Here is a 23,687-nt window from a genome sequence, read left to right as displayed (position 1 = left end):
AAATTATTATAAAAAATCATTTTATTAAGACATTCACTAAACGTATAATGATAATGTTAGTTTGCACCCAGACATCCCAATGCACAACACATTAGTTCTTGAGGTAGATGAGCTACAACAACAGTAGACCACATATTTGTGTCTCACTCTCTCCTATATTGTCTTGACATCATCTATAAGGTGCAGAAATGCAGTTTTGTTATGACTTTTGATTGGAACAACATAACCTGTAAGAATTTGTTCACAAACTACAACCTGGACCAGGAGCTTCTAAAGTCCATGTTTGTCTTCACATACAGTACTGTTCAGAACAGCCAGTAACAACAATAAAGTCTTACTGCCCCAACAAAGGAAAAACTTTATTCTCATGAGCACTTTGCACAAAAATGCTGAAAGCAGCACATGCGAGAACCAGAAACTGAGGTTTGTTGGACTGAGATGTTTTCTACTGTAAGTGCAACGTGTCAAAGTGATACAAGAGGCACATCTTCTCTAAGGAGCTGGGGAAGACATGTGTGATACCACATGTACAAAGGACGGAACATGTACCAAGGACCAAGCTGCTGTAAAGTGAGGGATCCAGGACAGGATGTCACCTTGTACGCCAGGTAAGCGTCTCTGAGCATGTGTACAGTGGAGTATGTTTATGAAAGTATATTGTTTGTGTCTTGGGATCAGCAATAAAACACACTAATCATCATCGTCTTCTTTCCAGGTTGTTACTGGGGGAAAAGAAAGAGGAAGAAGCAGCCAGGTCTGCAGCCATCTGATGATGGCAAGACTAACATGTGAACCACATCACAGCGTGGTCTGTACAAATGACCATTCGCAGGGACCACACTGTGATACCATGTCCCTCATATACTGTGTAGATGCCCATATATGCACCTTCTTCATTTCTACCTATAAATGTTTGTATTTCTGTACATTTTGTCATTTGCATAGTGTGTATGGTGACAGTGTAAAGACACATCACATGTGCGCTGTGGTGTCCCACATATAAATATACATGGGTTCATATTGTCAATATTATATTGTGCTTGGCTGTTGTGTTCGTTTTTGGTTTAAAAACAATGCTCAAATAAAAGTCAATTTCATTTGTCTTGATTGTAATTCACCGGGTCAGTTTGACTTGTTTCCCAGCACTGTGACGTTCTACATGTATTGTAGAAAGATGTGGCTCAGTGAATAGTGAATAGTTCCCATCACTACATTTTAGATGTTACGATCGTTACATCTACATGTTAATGGCCTGGCATTGATACAATAGACAAGCCAGGCATTTGTCTGTGACTTAAAACTATAGCTGAAAACACCTGAGATGAAATACAAGTAGAAATAATTAAAGAGTATAAAAATAAAGAGTAATTAAATAAGTATTGAAAATGCAGTCATCAATTAAATGGAAGTTGACTTAATACTAACAATAGAAATGTAAAAAAAAAACCTTAATTCTAACAATAGAAATGTAAAAAAGAGATTAATTTGTCATTTTCAGTTCTTTATACCAATAAAAAATTCCAGTGTTAATTCTGTGACAGTAAACAAGGTCTTTGCTGTAAAATTGTATTGAAAACAACTTTTTTATTTTACATAAAAATAATCTCTCTCTCTCTCTCTCTCTCTCTGCTGCAATTAGTTTACATTTAATTTAGAGACGTTTGATTGGTTAATGCCAGCAGCTGTTACACTGATCACTGCACCACCTGGTGGATCAATGCGTCATTGCAACAGACAAGCGTAGGGGGCGTGAATAAGGCAGCTACTCATTAACTATGTCAGAGTGGGGGAACATGACCATTGCAGCACTCCTGCTGGATGAAAGCCAAAATGGCAGCGGTGTGAATGGTCACGTTTTAGAGTCGTCTACATAGTTTGAGGAGTTTGAAGCTAACAAACTTAGATTTGAATATGTAAAGTTACAACTTAGAAAATATATGCTTTTTCGGTATTTTTCTGGCAATTCTTGCACTTTTTGACCTGATATTATGGGCAAAAAAAGGAAAAATCAGTCCATTCATGAAAGCGCTATACTAGCTGGACACCTTATGGAAGAATGCTGCACGGAGTCGGTCGACATGGAGAATATTAATATTAATCTTGAGACAGAAATCGGTGCCAATGAAGAGGTTCTTGCCAGGCCTATTTGCTCTACTCCATCCAAGAATCTTGTGAATTCAAAAGCCATGAACGAAGTTTTCTTATCTACATTACTTGACGCGATTCAGAAGCTAACTGCTAAAGTGGATGAAACACACAACAAGGTGATCTCCATTGATAAAACAGTTGCTGTTTCTTGCAGAAAACTCGTCAAACTATCTGGAAAAAGTCTCCCGTATGAGTGAAAGGTCAAGATGCACGCTGTCAAGATCGTTCAACTTGAAAAGGAGATTAAGGAATTGCGAGTTGAAAATGTAAGTCTGAAAGAAAGCTTCGATGAAATGCAACGGTACTCATGTAGATGGAATCTCAAGCTACAGGGGGTCCCAGAGCGTGACAGAGAAGATGCGAGAAGCATGACAATCGACATCCTAAAGAAGATGGTCCCTAGTATCCAGAACAAGTTGGATGATGTAGTTGATGTTGTACACCGCCTGGGGCTAAGGAGATCTGACGGAGCACCTCGTAACATCATCATGCGTTTTACCATGAGTACCTACAGAGACATGGTAAAGACGTGCTATCTAAAAGAAAACAAGCTTCGGATCAAGGAGGCGCTGATCAAACAAGATGTTGAGGCTAGAGGCCGTTGGTTAAGAAGGCTCGTGAGGAGGGGAAGAAGGTTTCGTGGAAGGGTCCCCATGCTTTTGTCGCTGAAAAAAAACTCGAACTTCAAACGTATTGTTCTATATTCGCAGATTACCTTCATGGAGCAACTTATTTTGAGTTTAACTCAAGAATTGTGCGTGAACTGTTTTTCACGTTTTGATGTCTGCCCCCGTGTTCTCTTCACGAAGTTGGTCTTGATCAGTCTTTCATTTACAAATAACCTTCAAAGAGTATTCCTTTTGAACGTTTCATTTGTGCTCTGACAATTTCTTATTATATTTTATAATAATATCTTATTTACAGTCTTCATGGAGCATCTGAAGTCGAACTTGGCTCCTGAACTGTGCATTGACAAACAATCTCTAAATGCAGACCGATTTATGGGGCAACGTGAAAGTTTTATACTTTGTTATGGTTCCTTTATCACAAATAAGTTATGCTCTCTCAGTTTGTACAGTTGCACTTTTGCCTAAGTTATAGGGTATGTGTTAGCTTCAACTACCTCTTTGTCAACGCAGCTTTACAGCGGTAAGTTTTAAAAACTTTTTGCGTTCTTGTGTTCTTAGTCAAGTTACTCTTTACTGTTTTTTTCTTTTTCTCTTTTTCCTTTTTTCTTTCTTTTATGCAAGACTTGGAGTATTTTGTCGTTGAACACTCATGGCTTGAGAGATCTCACTAAAAGAAAAGCCTTATTCTTATACTGTAGAAAAATGAATGCTGACTTAATACTGTTACAAGAAACTAATTCCTGTGAGGGTGATGTTCGCTTTTGGAAATCACAGTGGGGTGACAAGGCCTACTTTAGTCATGGATCCAACCACTCTGCAGGGGTTCTCACTTTGATTAACAAATTTAAAGGAGATATTGTTGAATCGTTGATTTCTATGGAAGGAAGATGGGTTATTCTGGTCACTAAACTTGATAATGCTACTTTTATAATATGTAATATATATATATATATATATATATATATATATATATATATATATATATATATATATATATATATATATATATCAGATGTGTGTACAACTTAAAAACTTAAAGTCTCTTATTTTCTTATTACAGAGGAATGTTGAAGCTTTGAAAAATAAATATCAACAAGCTTTTATTATTGCTAGAGATTTTAATGATGTATTAGATAATTAGTTGACAGATTTCCTCCTAAGATGAGCCTCACTAATAATATTATCTGTGTGATTATTGTGTGTATTTATTTATTTATTTATTTATTATGTGATTATTTTCATATTGCAGATGCATGGCGCTATTATCACCCTGATGTAACTGAATATACTTGGAGTAATAATTTGTTGTCTTCTAAATCTAGAATAGGTGTTTGATGTCAGTCAACAATATGCTCCATTTTCTGACTACTTAGTAATTAAGCTGATTTTGCAGACTAAACACAGGGAGAGTACTGTACGTGGTTACTGGAAATTGAATAATAATCTGCAAAAAATCAAATCAAGGGATTAGTTGATGGAATTTTTTCAAATAATGAATTTTAGTCTCATGGTGCTAAATGGGAATATTTTAAAGCAAGATTACTAGCAATAAATAGATCAAAAACCTTAAAAGTGGTTAATGCTGATAGAGAAGCAGACTTGCTAATTAAAATAAATACCTTAAACAAAAAAGAGAATCTCTCTGTTACAGAAATTAGTCAGTTAAAAACTTTGCAATTGGAATTAGACAATATATATTTAGAAATAGTTAAGGGTGCCTTCGTTAGATCTAGAGCGAGATGGATTGAGGAAGGAGAAAAAAATACGAGCTGCTTCTTCTCAATTGAGAAAAGGATTTTTAAAAGGAAAAGCATCTCTGCATTAAAAATTAACAATTCAGTTTCTAAAAACCCTGAAGAAATTGAGGAATTTGTTACTAATTTTTATAGGAACCTGTACTCCCCTGATTTACAGGCAAACCAAAGTATGTCATACCTACAACAGATTAAGAACTATATACCTCAAATAAGTGATGAATTTAAGTTGTCATGTGAGGCTACTGTTTCCTTAAATGAAATGAGAGATGCAATGAAATCAATGAAAAAGGGGAAGTCGCCTGGCTCTGATGGCCTTACTTTAGAATTCTTCATACAGTTTTGGGAGATTTTAGAACAACCTTTCTTCTTAATGCTTCCAGAATGTATAAAAAAATGGTACAATGACTCCTACTATGAAACAAGGTGTGATATCTCTCATTCCCAAACCAGATAAAGATGTCTCATTACATTAAAAAATATAAAAGCTGTAATTTGAATTAACACATTGTGTTCATTTAACTGGTATACTAGGTGAATCAGTTGAGTTGCTGCAGAGAATGTGACGTTTGTTTAGTGTAGCCTGTGACATGTTTGAGAGGGGGCAGGCTGAGTGTGCTTACTTTTAAGACATTAAAGTGTAATCCTAAAGTGCAATGCTAAACTCTTTCACCACCAGCATTTTTTCAAAAAGGGATACCTACCGGTAGCATACCTATCATACTTTTTTCTCAATAACATTTGAGTGCCTTGAATTATTGATTTTTATCAACTTCTAGCATGGCTAAGACGTTAGCTGAAAACAAGGGGACTTTGTTACTTATAGTTTTTTGTGGGATTTGTAGTGTCGAATGAAATTCGACGTGGTGCTGGTTGTATCGGATATCTTTTTGTTGCAGGCCTTGCATACTGCTGTTCTTCTCTTCTCATCTTGCACAAAATCTCGGTACCCGAACTTAATTATTTTGGGGGCCACGCCCTCCATGTTTTGTCACGACTGTTAAGGTTTATTAGTTAGTGTGCACGCTCCCTCTGCTTGCCTGCTGCATCATGTGGTTAAATTACGCTCTTGTGTGCGTTCAAAAACATTCATTCATTAATTTTTTACCGCTTATCCGAACTATTCTCGGGTCACGGGTGTTCAGTCATTTAACTCAAGTCCGAGTCAAGTCTCAAGTCATGACTGTCAAGTCGAGTCTTTTTTAATATTTGTCAAGTAAGTCTCAAGTCTCAAATTTGCAGCTTAAGTCTGACTCGAGTCAAGTCATATGACTCGAGTCCCCCATCTCTGATGATGACTGTCTTTACTGTGTTCCATGGTATATCAAATGCCTTGGAAATTCTTCTGTACACTTCTCCTGACTGATACCTTTTAACAATGAGATCCCTCTGATGTTTGGAAGCTCTGTTGACCATGGCTTTTGCTGTAAGATTATACTAAGAAAATGTCAGGAAAAGCCTACTGGAACAGCTGCACTTTATTTGGGGTTAATCAGGGGCACTTTAGATAATGGCTGGTGTTTCTGACTCCTATTTAACATGGGTTTGAATGTGATTAACAAGGGTTTTTATATCCACTGCATGAGACACAACAAAGATCTGTAACTCTTAGATATGTTTAAGAGGTGAAGTCAGATGCAGTGGGTTGATCAACAGTGCAATACTTCTGGAATAGCTGTAAAAATATGAGAAAAAAGTACTTAACCTGAATAAATAGTACAGGATTTTTATAAAGCAAATTTTCATTACAAGAAAGGAGTAAAAAGATGAATTCACTGTCTTTAACCTTTAGTTCTAGTGTATTTTAATTGCTGATGGAATTTTTATTTTTTTATTTTTTTTAATAGTGATGATGAATAAATACGAGTGGGTGAAGCTAAATGTGGAGACATTACAGACACAACACTCTCACTCGCTCATTTTCTACCGCTTATCCAAACTACCTCAAGTCACGGGGAGCCTGTGCCTATCTCAGGTGTCAGCGGACATCTAGGCAGGACACACCCATCACAGGGCACACACACACGCACAGACAACATTGATGCTAATTTCTAAAGTTACAACTAACAAGTTGTACACTATAACTTCACACTAACAACTTCATTATAACTGTTCTTGGTAAGTCATAATCATTACACATGAAGCACAATTTCCATGTGCATATTGTCATTTATGATTAAAATGTCACAATATAATTGTAATGTTTTTATAAGAAAGAAGCATTGCACCAGACCATCAGTCTGTAAGATTAACCAGCATTTAACTATCAAGTGTAGAATCAGTGTATTTTAATGAACACAATATTGGAATTGAACTAATATTATAAAAAGTATGTGACTGGTTATTACTGGACCCAGTAAACAGTGAAGATCAGAAACCCAGTAAACCCTGTGTTCTAGACATATTGTACTATTACAGTTAGAACATTAATGCTACATTTTATTTATTTGTTCTATTCTAGTTTGATGAAGTTAGAAAAACAGATATAAACAGTCTGACTAGAGCAAATTAACTAGAATTCAGAGATACGTTTGTTACCTTAGAAACTAGATTGGATTTAAATGGAATATTGGTTCCAGATGTAGATTGGGGCAATTTGTAATTAAATTAGAAGTGCAGTAAAGACAACCCATGACTCCACATATATAACACTGTACTATATAAAGCATCTAAGACCATTCACTCAGACCAGCAATGAGGTAATGAGGAAATCTCCAGAACTAAGGAAAGAGTTTTAGGCTTTGCAGGATATAAGAATTAGACCTCACATGCTTTGACACTTCTGTTGGGATGGAGTGTAAGTCTCTGTAATTTACCACTGCAATGTGTGTGAGTTAAAGTGCTGTAGCTTCATTTTATATGATGTGTGTACTTTAATATGTTTGTGTTACAATTTTACACAGGAAACCTTCTCTCTACATAGCATTATCTCTACAGATGGTATAACCACTACAGACCAATTCCTGGTATTTATACACAAGTGACTAGAACTGACTTATTTATTAGAGCATCATTTGTTTTCTGCTCTTTTGTACAGTGTTCAATGTGAGAAAGTTCAGTTCAAGTCACGTTTAAAACTGAACACTGTTACAAACACAGAGACCACAGATTATTAGGTATGATCTTGTCATGTAATGAACTGCAAGCAGAGACTCTGGCAAAAGTGTGGAAAATAAAAAAGACAAAATCATCTCTTAAAAGTCTTGAATTTCTTAACATTAATGCAATGGGATGTGAGTTAATACTGGTATTGTTCTGTGTTTTATTGGTGACTCAGTTCACTGTCACTGATGCTGTGAAGTGATGATCTGTATAAAGTTACACTACAACAGTGTCACTTCCTGGGTGTGGCCTTCTAGAGACGTGTAAAGTACAGCACATACTGCACTATTATACAGAATCGTCACAGAGCTGTGTTCAGAAATGGCTCAACTACACAACTTACTGTACATAGTGAGATACACACCACTTATTCTCACTCTAGTTACAGGTGATTCATTGTATTATATAATATTTATGATTGTTTTTAAAGCATATAGTCATTTCCTAATTTACTAGGTTAATATTTGATTTTGAAGAATTTGTTACACGTTTATTTCTTTATATTCTTTTTCACTGCAGGTAGTTTTGCAGATAAAATTGGACCAAAGGATGAAGATGCCAAAATTGTGGAGAAAGAAACAGGCCCTGTTACTCTGAAATGTTCATATGAGACAAGCAGTGAATATGTTTACCTTTACTGGTACAAACAATATCCTAAAAGCGCACCACAGTTTTTACTGAATAAAGGCGCAAGGTCATATAGTGCTTATAAGAGCACTCCTACTGACACTCGATTAGAGTCAAGAACAAGCAGAGACTCTACTGAACTTACTATCGGAGATTTAAAACTCTCAGATTCTGCACTCTATCATTGTGCTCTAAGAGACACAGTGATACAGAGTCAGTGAAAGGCTTTACAAAAACTTATAAAAACACATCAAAGATCCTCCCTTTACCAACCTGTTATCAGTTAAGCACAGACACAAACCATATTTGTGGTCATATTGTGGTATAAATGAATAAATAAGCAAACAAGCAAACACTCCACAATATGTTACAGGTGCACAGGACATGAAATTAAGTTTATTGAACCTCATTGTTTTTTGACAGTTTTGTCCATGATACACTGGGTATGTTACGCATGTATGTACAGCTGCATGTTACTTTGTAGGATGTGAACTAGAGCAATGTCCTTTTACAAACCTCTCAGTACAGATGTGAGTTTGATTGTACAGATACAATTATACAGATTGTACAGAAGATGAAATGGATAAATAAAGAAACTCCGCTAGAGAGTAGAAAGTTCATTAGAAAGTTTGTTGTCACTTTAACTGTGTGTACATTTGATTGCTAAGTGGTCAATGTTTCTGTTACTGAATCTATTCTAAAACATGACTGTGAGATTACAGATGTCTCTGGCGTTTGAGTTACTGTAACTTTGAGGGCTGCAGGGCACTAAGCACTTGTTTATTATGTTTAGAAGGTAGAGTGGATTTGGATGTGATTATATAATACATTGTAGTTTTAGTAATGTCACAGACACACTGATAGAAATTAAGCTACACATATATGTTTAAGATAAAGTAACTTACTTTAGAAAATATACTTGTATGTCTTTTGACAATTTTTCTTTGTTTACCATGACACTTGATATTTCCAACAAACAGTAGCACTAATTCAGCTCTATAGCCAGCAATGAATACGGTGTTAGGGTTTAACCGATATCAGACAATAGTATGATGTTAAAGGTGACTTTCTGATCAAGCTGAAAGGACAGAGCTCTATACTGATACATTGTGGCTTTGGTCTAATAAAATGCCTACACTATGGTAATGCTCAGTACATGCTGATTTCTATATATCAAGACATTTCCTGTCCTTATGTGCAACAGAATGAATAGAAAATGAGGATATGGACAAACAGAATCTTATATTTATTCTAGAGTTCAGTGCATACAAATGTTTTTTTCACACAGACAACTACAATAACCATCAGCAGAAGATGGAGGAATTCATAAAATGTGTGGATATCTGGAAGCAAACAGTCAAGTGAAAGAAAAAGTTAAACAGCAGGTGGACAAAGGATACAGGAGAGAAGGATGAAAGATGTACAAAACAGGTGATAGCATAGTTTAAGCACAGTGTACAGAGAATTCTATGATAGCTCTCTGACAATAGGTTACTATTACTGTACTGTTTATTCCAGTTTTAATGATCACTGTTAATTATGTGTATGCTGTTTAATAAAAGGACACTGCAATGTCGATGGTACTGAATCTTGAAATTACGTGACACATGAGAAGTTCACTCTGTTAGTCATAAAGACAGTGACCAATTTAAATGTAGCCTCAGATACTACAGAAAAGAGAACATATCAAAATGTAAATAAAATAAATGAACAGCATTTCATGCATTTCCCCTGAGCAGGGGAACGTTTCCCACTTATGATTTAGAAGATTTTTTTTTGTGTGTTAAATTTTCTCTGTGTACAATTTCCGAGCAGACGGCATTAATGTTACTATATAACTGAGTGCACATCTGTTCATTTTTGTGCTCATTTCTTTGCATTACTGACCATAATAACAGAGGAATTTACAATAGGTTCATAGCCAGCAGGGTAGTATGTGTGGGCTGGTGGTATATTGCTCTGTTAGTGTAAGCCCTGAGGTCACACTAGAAAAAGTTTATGCAATGTTCTTAATTATACATCACTTTTATTTTGCAAGTCACAGTTTAGAATTGTAGAAGTGTTATATGTTTTAATGTCATTGCTGCTGCAGATTACAATGTTACGGACATTGGTTACACACAATGTTTGCTTCAGAAACAATTTACTGGTATATTTATATTCAATCAGCACAAGTACTTTGTGTACATACAAAGTTATTAAAATTTTATTCCAACCTAATATGATCACATTTATTCCAATAATTCAACCTAACATCATTTGTTATTTAAAATATTCTAATGTTTTCATAATTGTAAAATAAATAATGCTATTAAATTAAATGTATATATTATGTTAATGTTTATATTTGTTTAATATTTAATCTAATTTAAGGTCCATATTAAAAACCTTTTTATATTAATGCAATAAATTAAAATTAATTAAATTAATACAATTAAAAATTCAGGAAATATTCATTTTTATTGTCTCATACTTTCCAGTACATTTTAACATCCACTTTCTCACCATTTAAAGCAATGACAGTTTTAAAATCCATTGTTTTAAATGTTGTTATAATACAGAACCTGGATCAACAGCAGGGGTACCCACTTTAAATGTGCAAAGTTCAAATTCCACAAATAATTTCTAATATTTTCAATAAGTAAAAACTACAGTACAGATTCTTGGGTTTCAATATGATGACTCCAATTTGCTACATTGCATTACAATTTACACATAACCCTGAACAACAACTCCAAAATGATTCTCAAATATATAAAATATTCCCAAATAAAATAGAAACAACAAATATGCAGGAACTGCATTAAAATGACAACAGTAACACAGCATATGGAATAGTAATTAAACATGAAAACAATTTCACAGTAATTACAAGTGCAAAACATCAGCAACCTTAAACTTGGATAAAGTCAAGACAAAAAACCACAGCACTCAGACCAGGAATGTAGAGCTAAAAGATTTTTACTCCTGACATCTGAAGGAACAGAGTATCAAGAACAAGAACAGTGAACTCTCTTTACTGGTGAAGTTCAGTTTATAAGCTCTGGCCTTTGTTGATAGTTCAGCTGAATCTAATTCCATTCTAAGCTTTTGAGTAACTTCAAAGGTATAGTGAAACTTCGATGAGTACTTCATATTTAAGGCAGAAAAAAACCCAAGGGTCACAATCTCCAGATCAGTGTCACAATACTTTTATAAATCACTGTGTAACAGAAGAGTGCCAGTGTAATGCAGCGTCATAAGGCTGAGGATCCATTTGCAGTGTTTTTAAAGAAACCACACACAAAGTCAGACAAGCAGGGTCAGAGCAGGCAAACACGGATATCAGAGGGCAGACAGAAACGGCAACAGTAAACAGGCAGAAGGTCGGGGCAGGCAGCAAACAATCAGAAAGGTCAATTATCAGAAACAGAGTCGAAATTGGAAAATCAGTGTAGCGATTTTGGCTCACAAAGCAAGGTAAATATTTATAAGTAATTATAATGTGTTATAGTGACTCCTAAATATTTTAACCTAAGTTGAAATTAACAGTAATGGAATTAACGTTACACTTATTTGGTCTGTTCGTCCGCCGAACAGGCCGTGTAACCTTTATTAATTCTATGAAGGAGGTATCTTCCCGGCCAAGGAAGGTTCACTCCCCTTTTACTTTACATCGTAATTTGAATTAAATTTACTTAATAGAGCATGTAGTTCAGACCAGATGTTGCAGGTACCTTAATTTGTGAGCGATACTCAGAGACAATCACTTGTGGCACGAAAATATAGCATTTAATGAATGAGACAAACACAACATAAAACTAACTACACAAACAAACAAAAGAAATAGGGAAAACAAAGATGAAAATAAAATAACACAAAAGAAATTAAAATTGGGGAAAGGGAGGAAGAGACTGGAAAGAAGACACTAGAGAAAGGAAGGAAAGGAATGGCAAGCTTAAACTTCAAAATTAATCACACCCTAACTGGGAAATCGTCACCGGAAACTTAAATTCACCTTACGACACAATACAAGTTTCATACTTGAAATAGATTGAATCTAGATTGGTTGGTAAAGGAAACGGTTACTTGCATTGGCTTACTGCACAAGAGTTCGGATGCAACAGAGAAATCTCTGAGGAGTCAGTTAGGGTGGGGTCAGACGTTCTTCCAAGTTCTCCTGAAGATCAGAGCAGTTGTCGTTCTTGGAAGTGAAGCTTGCTGGAACTTCTTTGAAGGAAGATGGAGTCGTCTTGAAGCTGTTGCGAAAGTCTGACCACGGATTAGTGGTGTTTGTGACAATTTAAAGGTCGCGAACTCCACCCATCTTTGGGGAGATGGACAATACCACGGCCAAGATTTCGGAGGGAAAACTCCCTTTGTTTCAGGTGTCTGTGGGCGTGGTTTAGCTATTTTTATCCAAGGTGTATTAAGACGGTATGGCGCCTTTCGTGCTCAAATAAAATACACCATTGTTTGAAAAACGAGTGACCGATAATTTTGTGGTCATTTGGATACTAAACATGAAGGGTAATGACGGTATAAAGGCAGCGGTACATTACATACACAGATCAGTAATCGAAGTATAACTTATTTTAAAATACAATGTTGTTTTCTGACACATGAATAAAATACACCCTTGTCAGGAAATTAAGGAGCAAATAATTTTAAGTCAGGCAAGCCTTAAAAGAAGAACACATTACAAAAAGGGTTATAAGAATGAGAACCTTAGAGTACCTTATCTTCGGGTTTTATTAGTAAAAGGAATGTCTCATTGTGTGAGTGTGTGTGTGTGTGTGTGTGTGTGTGTTCTGGTCGAGGGCCCCTATGAGTTTAATCAGAGAAGCGGCATGGGGTTATCTGGTCTTTGTGTAGGTTCCAGACATTCTGGAGCCAGGTGTGTGTGTAAAACTGGGTTGCTCATCGGTTAATTGAGGAGTAGATGTTGAAATTTAGGGTGCTACAGACGCTACACCTTAATGGGGCATACAGCATTAGAACAGGTATACATTAACATGCCATGATCAGTAATTAGAGTATAACTGATGTTAAATACAATGTTGTTTTCTGACACATGAATAAAATACACCCTTGTCTGGAAAGTAAGGAGCAAATAATTTTAAGTCAGGCAAGCCTTAACAGTAGAAACACATTACAGCAGGGTTATAAGAATAAGAATCTTAGAGTATCTTATCTACTTGTTTTATTAGTTAAAGGAATGTCTCATTGTGTTTTGTGTGTGTGTGTGTGTGTGTGTGTGTGTGTGTGTGTGTGTGTGTGTGTGTGTGTGTGTTCTGGTTGAGGGCCCCTATGAGTTTAATCAGAGAAGCAGCATGGGGTTATCTGGTCTTTGTGTGGGCTCCAGTCATTCTGGAGCTTTTTGTGTGTGTGTGTAAAACTGGGTTGCTCATCGGGTGATTGATGATTAGATGCCGAAGTTTAGGGTGCCTGGGACCTGGAATCTAAATGACCTGTACCAGACGCTACATCAGAAATGCAGACACACTCAGAAGGACTGTAGTAACAAGTCGAGACTTCGCACCGGTGTGGAGTTCAAGTGCAGCTTAAGTAGCGAGCGGTGATGAGGAACAGGTGGCGGTGTAATCAGTGTGGGTGATGGATGTTGGGGAGTGTAGTCCGGACGCGAGTTAATACTCCGGATACGCTTCTCTGCGCTGACTTTCAGGCGGTGTGTGTGGTGCGCTGACTGTGACAGACAGGCTTTGGTGTTCTTGCTGCCTGATCTGTAGGTTACCGTAAACTGAAAACAGGTAAAAAAAAAAAACATGGCCCACCGAGCCTGGCGTGGGTTCATGCATTTGGCGGTGCACAGGTATTCGAGGTTTCCTTCTTTTTCCTTCTTTTCTTTCCCCCCCTCCAGGCAGTCCCTTTTGCCCAGGCTCTGGCCGTTAAGGCAATGGATTGCTAATCCATTGTGTTCTGCATGCGTGGGTTCAAATCCCACCCTTGTTGCTGACTTCTTTAAGTCAACACCTTTGATTGTTGCACACAGAAATCTTTTCCACTTGCTCTGTACAAGAGTGTGGATCCTGCTCAAACACATATGCTTTATTAATCATGCATGATACAGTCTTTGTACACAGATCCCTCGTGACCCATGAGGCTCCAGTCTCTATGGAAGTGAGGGTTCAATCCTGCTGCCAGGGAAATCTTTTAAGGCACTGATTAAGCTTTATATCTGAGTCTGGGCTAGAGTGGGGTGTGATAAGCTAGCACTTGGTCTGCATATTTTGGCCGTATTTCCATGCTCTTAAGACACAGCTGCTTGTTAGTTCACCTGAGCTTAGCCAACAAGAGGCTAAGGCTAGGCAGTGCCAATGAACTTTGGATCTTTGTGTTCTTGACAAGACCGTTTTTAATCACATTTGGTAAATGAAGAGTACTGGAGAGCTATATTTAAAGACCCCATGCTTTTCATAGTGTATTTAGGAAGCTTTTTTAACTGAGGAGGTGGCTCTGAAGTTAAGGCGATGGTCACGTAATCCATTTTTCTTTGCATGTGTGGGTTTCAAACCCACCCTCATCACTGACTTTCTCTTAAACTTAACACCTTTGATTTTTGCACACCAAACGTTTTCCACCTGGTCCATGCTACAATGGAGTGATTAAGATGGCTGTCAATAAAAAAAATAATCAATTCTGGAACATGAATGATGCACAGGGGAGAAAAATGAGAATTTCTTGATCAACATTGTGACATATCCAAGGGTTTACCAAGCTGTTTTGCGACATGAAATCGGAGAACGATTTAGACATTGCTGATTGGGATACAGCACGAGAACTAGATCGATCCAAAACAGGGTTCAAAACACAATTCAAATCACCACCCAAAATGATCAAATGGGTATTTAAAAAGTGAAGACTACTCAGTAACCTATTCGCAAAATCAGGATCATCAAAGTTTGGAGCGTAAATATTAACCAGCAAAACCTTGGTCTGTATCAACGTACCAGCCACAATGACATATCTGCCATTCCTATCTGCAAATATACGGGTAGGTGAAAACTGTATTCTTCTATTTACTAGGATGGCCACCCGTCAGGTGTTTCAGGTGTTTCCTAGTCCGTTTAATAGGATTACCCATGCCCCTAATATTCCAGCTAAGGAACCGGACAGGTGCACCACTGCCAGCTAAACGTGGGTTGGTATTAATGTCAGCCATTCGTCCAAAAAACTACACAAAAAAAATTAAAACAGGACCTATGAAGCCAGGGGGATCCCCTTCCCCCCCACCCCTGTGTGTGCACATCCGACACTCAAACACAAACACATACCCAACACATAAGTAGAGTCCCCATTCTAACAATAACCCCAGGGGACAGCAACATGAACTATCAAAAAAGAAACCTACCGCCACCCACACAAAAAAATGTGCTAACGACATGGAGAACAAGCCTATCCTAAGCAAAGAGAAGGCTCCAGCAGATGTAACACAACAGAAATGATGCACATGAACTATATCTAGTTCACGGCTACATAGATATATAAACAAAGTTTCTACAGGAAAATAAATTCCCAAAATAAATTTACCAAGCATTTATGAAACAAACATTAAGTTTTTAGGATCACTTACACCGTGATTCCTGTAAAAAAATAAATAAACACAACACACAAAGTGCGTTAAAGACCAGCATCTCCACACAGAGTTTGTGAACAGTGTAGTGAAATGAAAACAAGGAGTAAACATCGCACACAACAGCGACAAAAAAAATTTTAAAAATATGTTCACACTTTAAACAGTTTGGATAGTTTTTATATACTTGCAGGCTTTGTCAGGTGAAAGAAAATCTTTGCCCTCACCGTTGTGTGTAATACATAGCCACGCTTGATAAAACAACCCATACCGCAAACCTTCAATGCCACGGAGCTGCCGCCGCACCTCATTTAAGGCAGCCCGGGCTTCTGCGGTTTTTACCGTATTAGATCTAGATTCAAATATACAAACAACGAGGGTAAATCGAGGGATTGAGAATAAAAATAAAAGTGAAAAGCTCGAAATAATAACAATTACAACAATAATCCACCGGAGCCACCTAACACCACGTCCTACTCCATGCTAGAGTGGCGCGTGAAAATCTAGCCCTGGGTCAAGGTGTTTTGCAAGGGTGTGCTGAGTTAGACCCTGCTTAAGCGCATTAGCTTTAGGAAGCATGCATGGTACAGGCGTGCATGCAAGTAGCGTGGTTGAGGGGTCTAAGGTGCTGGATTAATGCTACAGTCTGCTGCCAGAGAAACACTGCTTAAGCTTTCTAACTGTTTCCTGAGCCTGTGCTAGGTTTGATGAGCTAGCACTGGCTCTGCAACTTTTGCAACTTTGAGCCGTATTTCCATGCTGTTTGCACACAGATGCATGTTAGTTCACATGAGCAAGTTCAATGCCAGAACTTTTTTTTCCCTAGACAGCAGAAGACTTCTCAATAATTACATTATTTCACTCTCAGGTAGTGTGGCCGGGTGGTCTAAGGTGCTGAATTTATGCTCCAGTCTCTCTGGAGGCATGGGTTCAAATCCCACTGCTGCCAAGAAAAACTTTTAAGGTACTGATTAAGCTTCCTTGCATCTTCATGTACTGTGGTCTAAGGTGCTGGATTTTGGCTCCATGTCTCCCTAGAGCCGTGGGTTCAAATCTCGCCGCTGCCATGAAAAACGTTCAAGTTACTGATTACGCTTCCTACCTCTCCCATGAGCTTGTTCTAGAGTGGGCTGATAAAATCTAGCACTTGGTCTGTATTTCTGTGCTGGAAATCTCACATTAGCTTGCATCCGGTTGGTGCTCTTTGGGATTATATCCCAATGTTGTCAAGGAAACTTTTCAAGCCATTGCATAGTCTTACACATAACTTACACAAACAATAATAGAGTTATAAATATAACTATGTAATATGTAAATACTCATCGAGATGGGCATTTTTTGACATTATTTTGTGTACAGGATTCAAGAAATGATCTGTGTTATGTTATGGAGGAATGCACAGTGCATTAGGGGGTTCGGCCTTAATAGCCCTGCAGTAGGTGAAGTGCTGTGTGCATGGGATTGATGAATGTGTAGAGTAGAAATTCAGCTGAAAGATTTTTTTTAACTACTTTTAAGTTCCCTGTTATAGGCTAACATGCATTTTTTTTTAAATTTCTCAGTTAATCTCATTAATTCCTATAAATTCCCATATATTTCTATTAATTCCCATATTTTCCCATTATTCACCCTTGAAAGTTTCCAGCTGTAAAAATCCCTGAAATTTTGCAACCCTACTCACAAACTATGTTGTCTTGAGTCTGTGCAGGGTACAATGAAATCTCAAGACTTTCAAGGTATTCTAGAGCAAAATGTGCTGCCCATTGTGGAAAATCTTGGTCTCAGTCACAGGTCATGGTTTTCTCCAACAGGATAATGACCCAGAACAAACAGCTTAAAACACTCAGGAATGGCTAAGACCAAAACATTGGACTATTCTGAAGTGGCCTTCTATAAGCCCTGAATCCTAGTGAACATCTGTGGAAAGAGCCGAAACAGGCAGTCTGGAGAAAGCAGCCTTCAAATCTGAGACAGCTGGAGCAGTTTGCACATGAGGAGTGGGACAAAATACTAGTGGACAGGTGAAGAAGTCTCAATGAGAGTTACAGAAATCCCATTAGTGCAGTGTTGCCTTCTGATCTTTTTTAGAGTTAAGTGTGAAAAAGTTTGAAGAAAAGAATCGTTTAATAAAAGTATGTTGGTATAAAATATTATTTTGTGATTCATGATCAAGTATCTAAGTAAATTTATCTAAAGGTAACTGTGTTTAATCACCCGATAGAACAGGAAGTATGTCATTTGAATATAAAGTATTTCTCAATGGACAATTCAGTTTAGTTGTTGTAGTTTTCAACATCTGTTTATCTTTAATTGTTTTTTTTCTGCTTTGCGTTTAATAATGTGTTTAGAATAGAAATGTATCAGTGTTATAAAGACATCACAAACTACATGGTGTTGTAAATACAATTTAAATATAAAGGTGTAATATAAAATTATGAATCCAGAGCAAACGTGTGGCTATATGACCTGTTTGCAGGGTTTTATTTATTAGTGTGTTAAGGTTTTTCTCTTCAGTGAACGCAGTCACTTATCTTATAGTGGGTCAAGTACTAGAGCACCACACAACCTGCTCACATTCTGAGATGATGGATTCTACTTTTCACACTAAAACGTTTGTGACAGAGTATACTTGTTCTTCTATCATACCTACTGCTGATATAATATCCTAACCCCTGCCCTGGTTACTGTTAGTGCCTAAGCTCATTTCAGAGATACCATTCTGATTAAACAACACAACTGTCCACTTCAGACTAAACTGTCATAAGAATAAATACTCATCTAATGTCATTTCTCTGACAAACAAAAGCACCTGCTGTGTCAGAAACACTGAAAACTGAAACTTCTCTGGAAATCTGAATGTAAAGCCAACAATCTGACAACAACATTGGTGACACTGTCATGTGATGCTGTGGGGTGGAGCTCTTTAAAGCTTTATGGTGTTAACATATTAGATTACAGAAAGTTGTGGACTATTTTCATTGAGCTAAAACCATTCATCATGTTCACTGTTATTCATGTATCTGTGGCTTACACTAGGTGAGTTAAAATTGACTTTTTGTTATTGCAAAAATATTAACTAGATTATATTAAATATTAGTATGTGTGGTGATGCAGTGTGAAAATGCAGAGTGAGGGTCTGACTTAAGTATTTCCTGTTGATTATTTAAAGGTTATAAACATTATGTTCTCTTCTCTATGACAGGTGACTCCATGGCAGATTCAATGAAGCAACTTTTCACTCAGAAAGTTGTAAATGAAGGTGATGATGTTACTCTGTCCTGCAGATACAAATTCAGCAGTGGTACAAACAACACCCTGCAGTGGTAAAGACAATATCCAAAATCTAAACCTGAGTTCCTTCTTTATATTTATCAAAGTGGAGCTCAAAGTCCCAACACTCCCCCAAGAATGTCTGCTAAAGTTGATGATAAAGATTAACAAGTGGATCTGATCATTTCCTCTGCTGCTGTATCAGACTCTGCTCTATACTACTGTGCTCTGGTGCCCACAGTGAAAGGAAATCCAGCTGCACTGTACAAAAACTCACATAAAGTTGTTTTTTTTTCTTCTTTTTTTTGTTCTATCAGTGCTTTAGAGAAAGTCGCATGATATTTTTGGGGAAGTCTCTCTCTTTCTTTCTCATGATTTTTAAATGTCATGTACAGAACAGCTTTATTCTTCTGGATCTCAAAGGAATAATCAGTTGATTCACTCCTATCTTATCCACAATGCATTGTCTCCCAGTCAAATTTCAAAGTCACTGCATCACTGACGTTATCCCATTTTACATTTATCTATGCAGCATATCATTCTTGAAGTTGTATATTGCAATCTGGCAGCACTTTTACTTTATCACTGTTCAACCTGTTTCCCAACATTTGCACACTTGTTCCTCTGATTGCTTGCTTATTTAAACCGTTGTTTTGTGTTAGTCTTAGCTAGTCTTTGAGTCTTTGTTATTGGACTCCATTTCGTACCTGGGTCTCTGTTTCAAATGTTTCTGTTGTCTTTTTTCCAGTTTTGTGGTTCTGTGTTTTGCAATGCCTCAGACTTCTGTATTTTCTGTTATATAGTCTTAATGTTTGTTTGTTTTTATCCTGTATTTGTGGTCAAATATCATGAGATTGTGTGTGACTGTGTCAGAAACACAGAAAAACCTTTCAGTATTCAGGAGAAGCAGCAAACTTCCAATAAGTCCGTTTATAAGATACCGTGTTAAAGTTAAGCTGGAATACTACGTACATCAGATATGTTAGTGTGTGCAAAAAACATGGGCTACTCTTAAAAGTATACAAATCTCCGTCAAGTTTGTCAAATACACATTTTTTGTCAGTACAAGCCAAGCGTACTTAAGTATAAGTACCAAGCATAGGCAAGATTATTATTATTTTAAATATAATAATATCCCACTCAGTGCAACTCTGAAACTCACATACCAGTGTAAGCACAAAGCAGAGTTGGGAAGTAACAGAGTAAAAATACTTCGTTACTGTACTTAAGTAAATATTTCTGGTATCAGTACTTTACTCCACTAATTATTTTTCGGACAACTTTTTACTTTTACTCATTACATTTTTACACAAATATCTGTACTTTTTACTTCTTACAATTCTTACACTTGTTTCCAGCCTATCACCCTATCATTGTGTGGCTTTTTCACCATGTGACTGGTGTACTGTATTATTTACTCGCTATCAGACATAGACTAAGGATAGCGGAGCTAACAATGAGCAGCGCGCCTACAAAAGGAATGGCTAATGTTAATTCAGAGGGAGTCACCAATGTTAAAATAACCAACAACGAGGACATTCCTGAACACCCATGGCCATATATGAGGGAGATGTTTGAAATAATCGGCGTCAAAAAGGATTCCTGGTGAATGCGTTGCGTATTGTGTCAACCAGGGGTGGTTCTAGACCTTTTAGGGTGGCTTCAGCCCCCCTGTGTGTGATCTCAGCCACACTAAAACTATAAGTATAATTTTTACTTTCATAAATAAACAATAAAATGTCATCGATGGGAAAGAAAATTATTTATCAGTTTGATCCAAGAGCGATTTTGTTTTTACTTTGCTTTTATTCCATACTTTTAAGCGCGTGTGTTGTAGTCTTTCAAAAGTGCGTCATCAGCTGTCTGCTTTATTTGAACAGAAGAGCACAGGTACGTGCAGTCAGAGCTGGAGGCGTTTATCTATAACGTTAATCAGCGGAAAGACGCAAAGACGGCAACCAAAAGCAGTGACATTTCACTATTCTTATTACCAGAGTTATCATATACTGTAATATATAGAACTCTTCTTGTTTTAAATTCTCACTGAGGGCTAAGCCCCCCTTAAGATGAAATCCTAGAACCGCCCCTGGTGTCAACCCAATAAACACGAAGTGCTTAATTTAATTAACATTAATTTTGTCATTTGTAAAACATCACAATAATTTTGAGTTGTTTTCAAGGACAGAGCTGGAATCTCCCTACAGTTTGGGATATGGCCTTGGTGATACACTTGGTATACATTATCTTTCCAAGTGTATTGGGTCACCTGACCTTTCCTGCTATATGTGGTTGTTTTCTGATCTCATCCCTACTGAACACCTTTGGGATGAATGTGAACGCTGACTCCACCCTACCTCACCTACATCAGTGCCTGCCTTTCGTAACAATCTTGTGGCTGATGAACACAAATATCCATCAGCACACTCCAAAATGATATATTATATATATATATATATATATATATATATATATATATATATATATATATATATATATATATATATTTACTTAAGTACATGTCAGAGCCCATACTTCTTTACTTTAACTTGAGTAAAAGAGTGTAGTCACTAATTCTACTTTTACTGGAGTCTTTTAAAAAATGAGTATCTGTACTTCTACTTGAGTAAAGGATGTGTGCACTTTTGCCACTTCTGGCACAAAGACAGACATGTAACACATTTCTGAATAATAAATACACAACGCTAAAGAAATAATCAATTTATTTATTTTACATTTTAAACACTTTAAAGCAGCAGAGAGTAAGGAACACATACTTAAGACTGCACATATACACAGTATCTCACAGAAGTGAATACACCCCTCACATTTTTGTAAATATTTTATTATATCTTTTCATGTGACAACACTGAAGAAATGACACTGTGCTACAATGAAAAGTAGTGAGTGTATAGCTTGTATAACAGTGTAAATTTGTTGTCCCCTCAAAATAACCTCAACACACAGCCATTAATGTCTAAACCGCTGGCCACAAAAGCATGCTCACCAACCTTCTGCAACGAAGTTACACTGCAACATAACCTGCTCCCGAGCAGGTTATCTTCAATGAGTCAGTTGCTATGGTTACGTACATACCCAGAAAGTTACCTCCGTTTTTGGAACCGAAAGTTATCCACAAACTTACCCTTAAACATACCCAGGTATGTCACATAACCTGCTTTCTGGAATACCCTCCAGGTGTGTTAAATTTGGTGTTATTGCTTTCACTCTCTTATACTGGTCACTGGACGTTCAACATGGCACATCATGGCAAAGAACTCTCTGAGGATCTATAAAAGAATTGTTGCTAAGAAGATTGCCAAAAGACCTTGAAACTAAGCTGCATATATACAAATATGCAATATACAAATATAAATATATGTAACTAATATATTATTCAGAAACATTATTCGGACATATTATTGGATATTTTATTCATTTATTTAGACAACAGGGTTGCAAAAGGGTGGAAAATATTCCATGGGAACTTCACGTGGGGAATTTTGGCCGAAACATAGTCTTAGTCACTTGGCGCAAACAATCGGTTGTAAATGAAAAAAAAAAAACAAGAACATTTCACTACTGAGTAACATTGTTTATGTGACAAAGTTTTGTCCTTGTACAAGAATGCTAATGCAGAGGGATTTGTGATTACATTTAAATGTTGAGAGGCTCGGGAGACTGTGTATAAGTGTAAGTATATTGTTTATATTGTATATACTGTAAGTGTATATAAGTATTTATATTGTTTATAACACCTTTATATTGTTTATAAGTGTAAATATTTCATTATGACAGGTTGTAACTGTAATTACACCTTTATATTATTTTATTATATTTTAGAAATATATGATATTTTATCAATCAGCTGTTTGAAGACTGCAGAGAACTTCTGCAGTAACCCATAACCCAACCCGTATATTTATTTACCTTTTTCAAAAAAGTAATTAAAACAATTGTGTGCAGTTATTTTATTCTAAAATGGATTTGCTTTGTCAGGCTGCTTGACTGACAAAAGAGAACTGACCAGCATAGTTTCCCCAGCAGATCAGTGTGGTAAAGCATTTACTGCCACACCCAACATCCTTTCTGCCAGGTCATCACCCATCAGTGCCAGCACCTTTTTTACAGCGTTCTTTATCATTTTGCCAGGTCCCCAGTCTCCAGTCCCACAGTAGCAGAACTGATAACGTGCATGGAGACTCCAAAAATCAGGGCTTGTGGCAAAAGGGGAGCCATAGGATGCAACCGGGCAGAAACATGCTGAGGCTTTTCTTCAGTAAGCAACCTTTTGTATCAGCTCGTGTGAGAGCAGTCAGAAATTGAGTCTCTGAATGTGACTGAAGCAGTTTCTCCACAATGTGGACTAAACTGCATGCAAGTGTTTGTTGCAGCTGAAACAACATACAGAAATTTTTTAAGCAAATCAACCACTTACAACACAAGTGGAAATCAGAATGAGCTCTCACACTCAGATGTAAAGTAAGCGATCAATTTTGTCTGCTTCTCAACAATGGCACTCAAGTGTTTGAGCTTCAAACAAATGTTGGTAAAGGTTGTGCATTGGCCGGGAATCAAACCCGGGTC

This window comes from Tachysurus fulvidraco, chromosome 1, assembly GCF_022655615.1.
Source record: "Tachysurus fulvidraco isolate hzauxx_2018 chromosome 1, HZAU_PFXX_2.0, whole genome shotgun sequence".
Classification (NCBI taxonomy): Eukaryota; Metazoa; Chordata; class Actinopteri; order Siluriformes; family Bagridae; genus Tachysurus; species Tachysurus fulvidraco.
The sequence above is the reverse complement of the archived record's forward strand: the minus strand, read 5'-3'. Positions refer to the sequence as shown.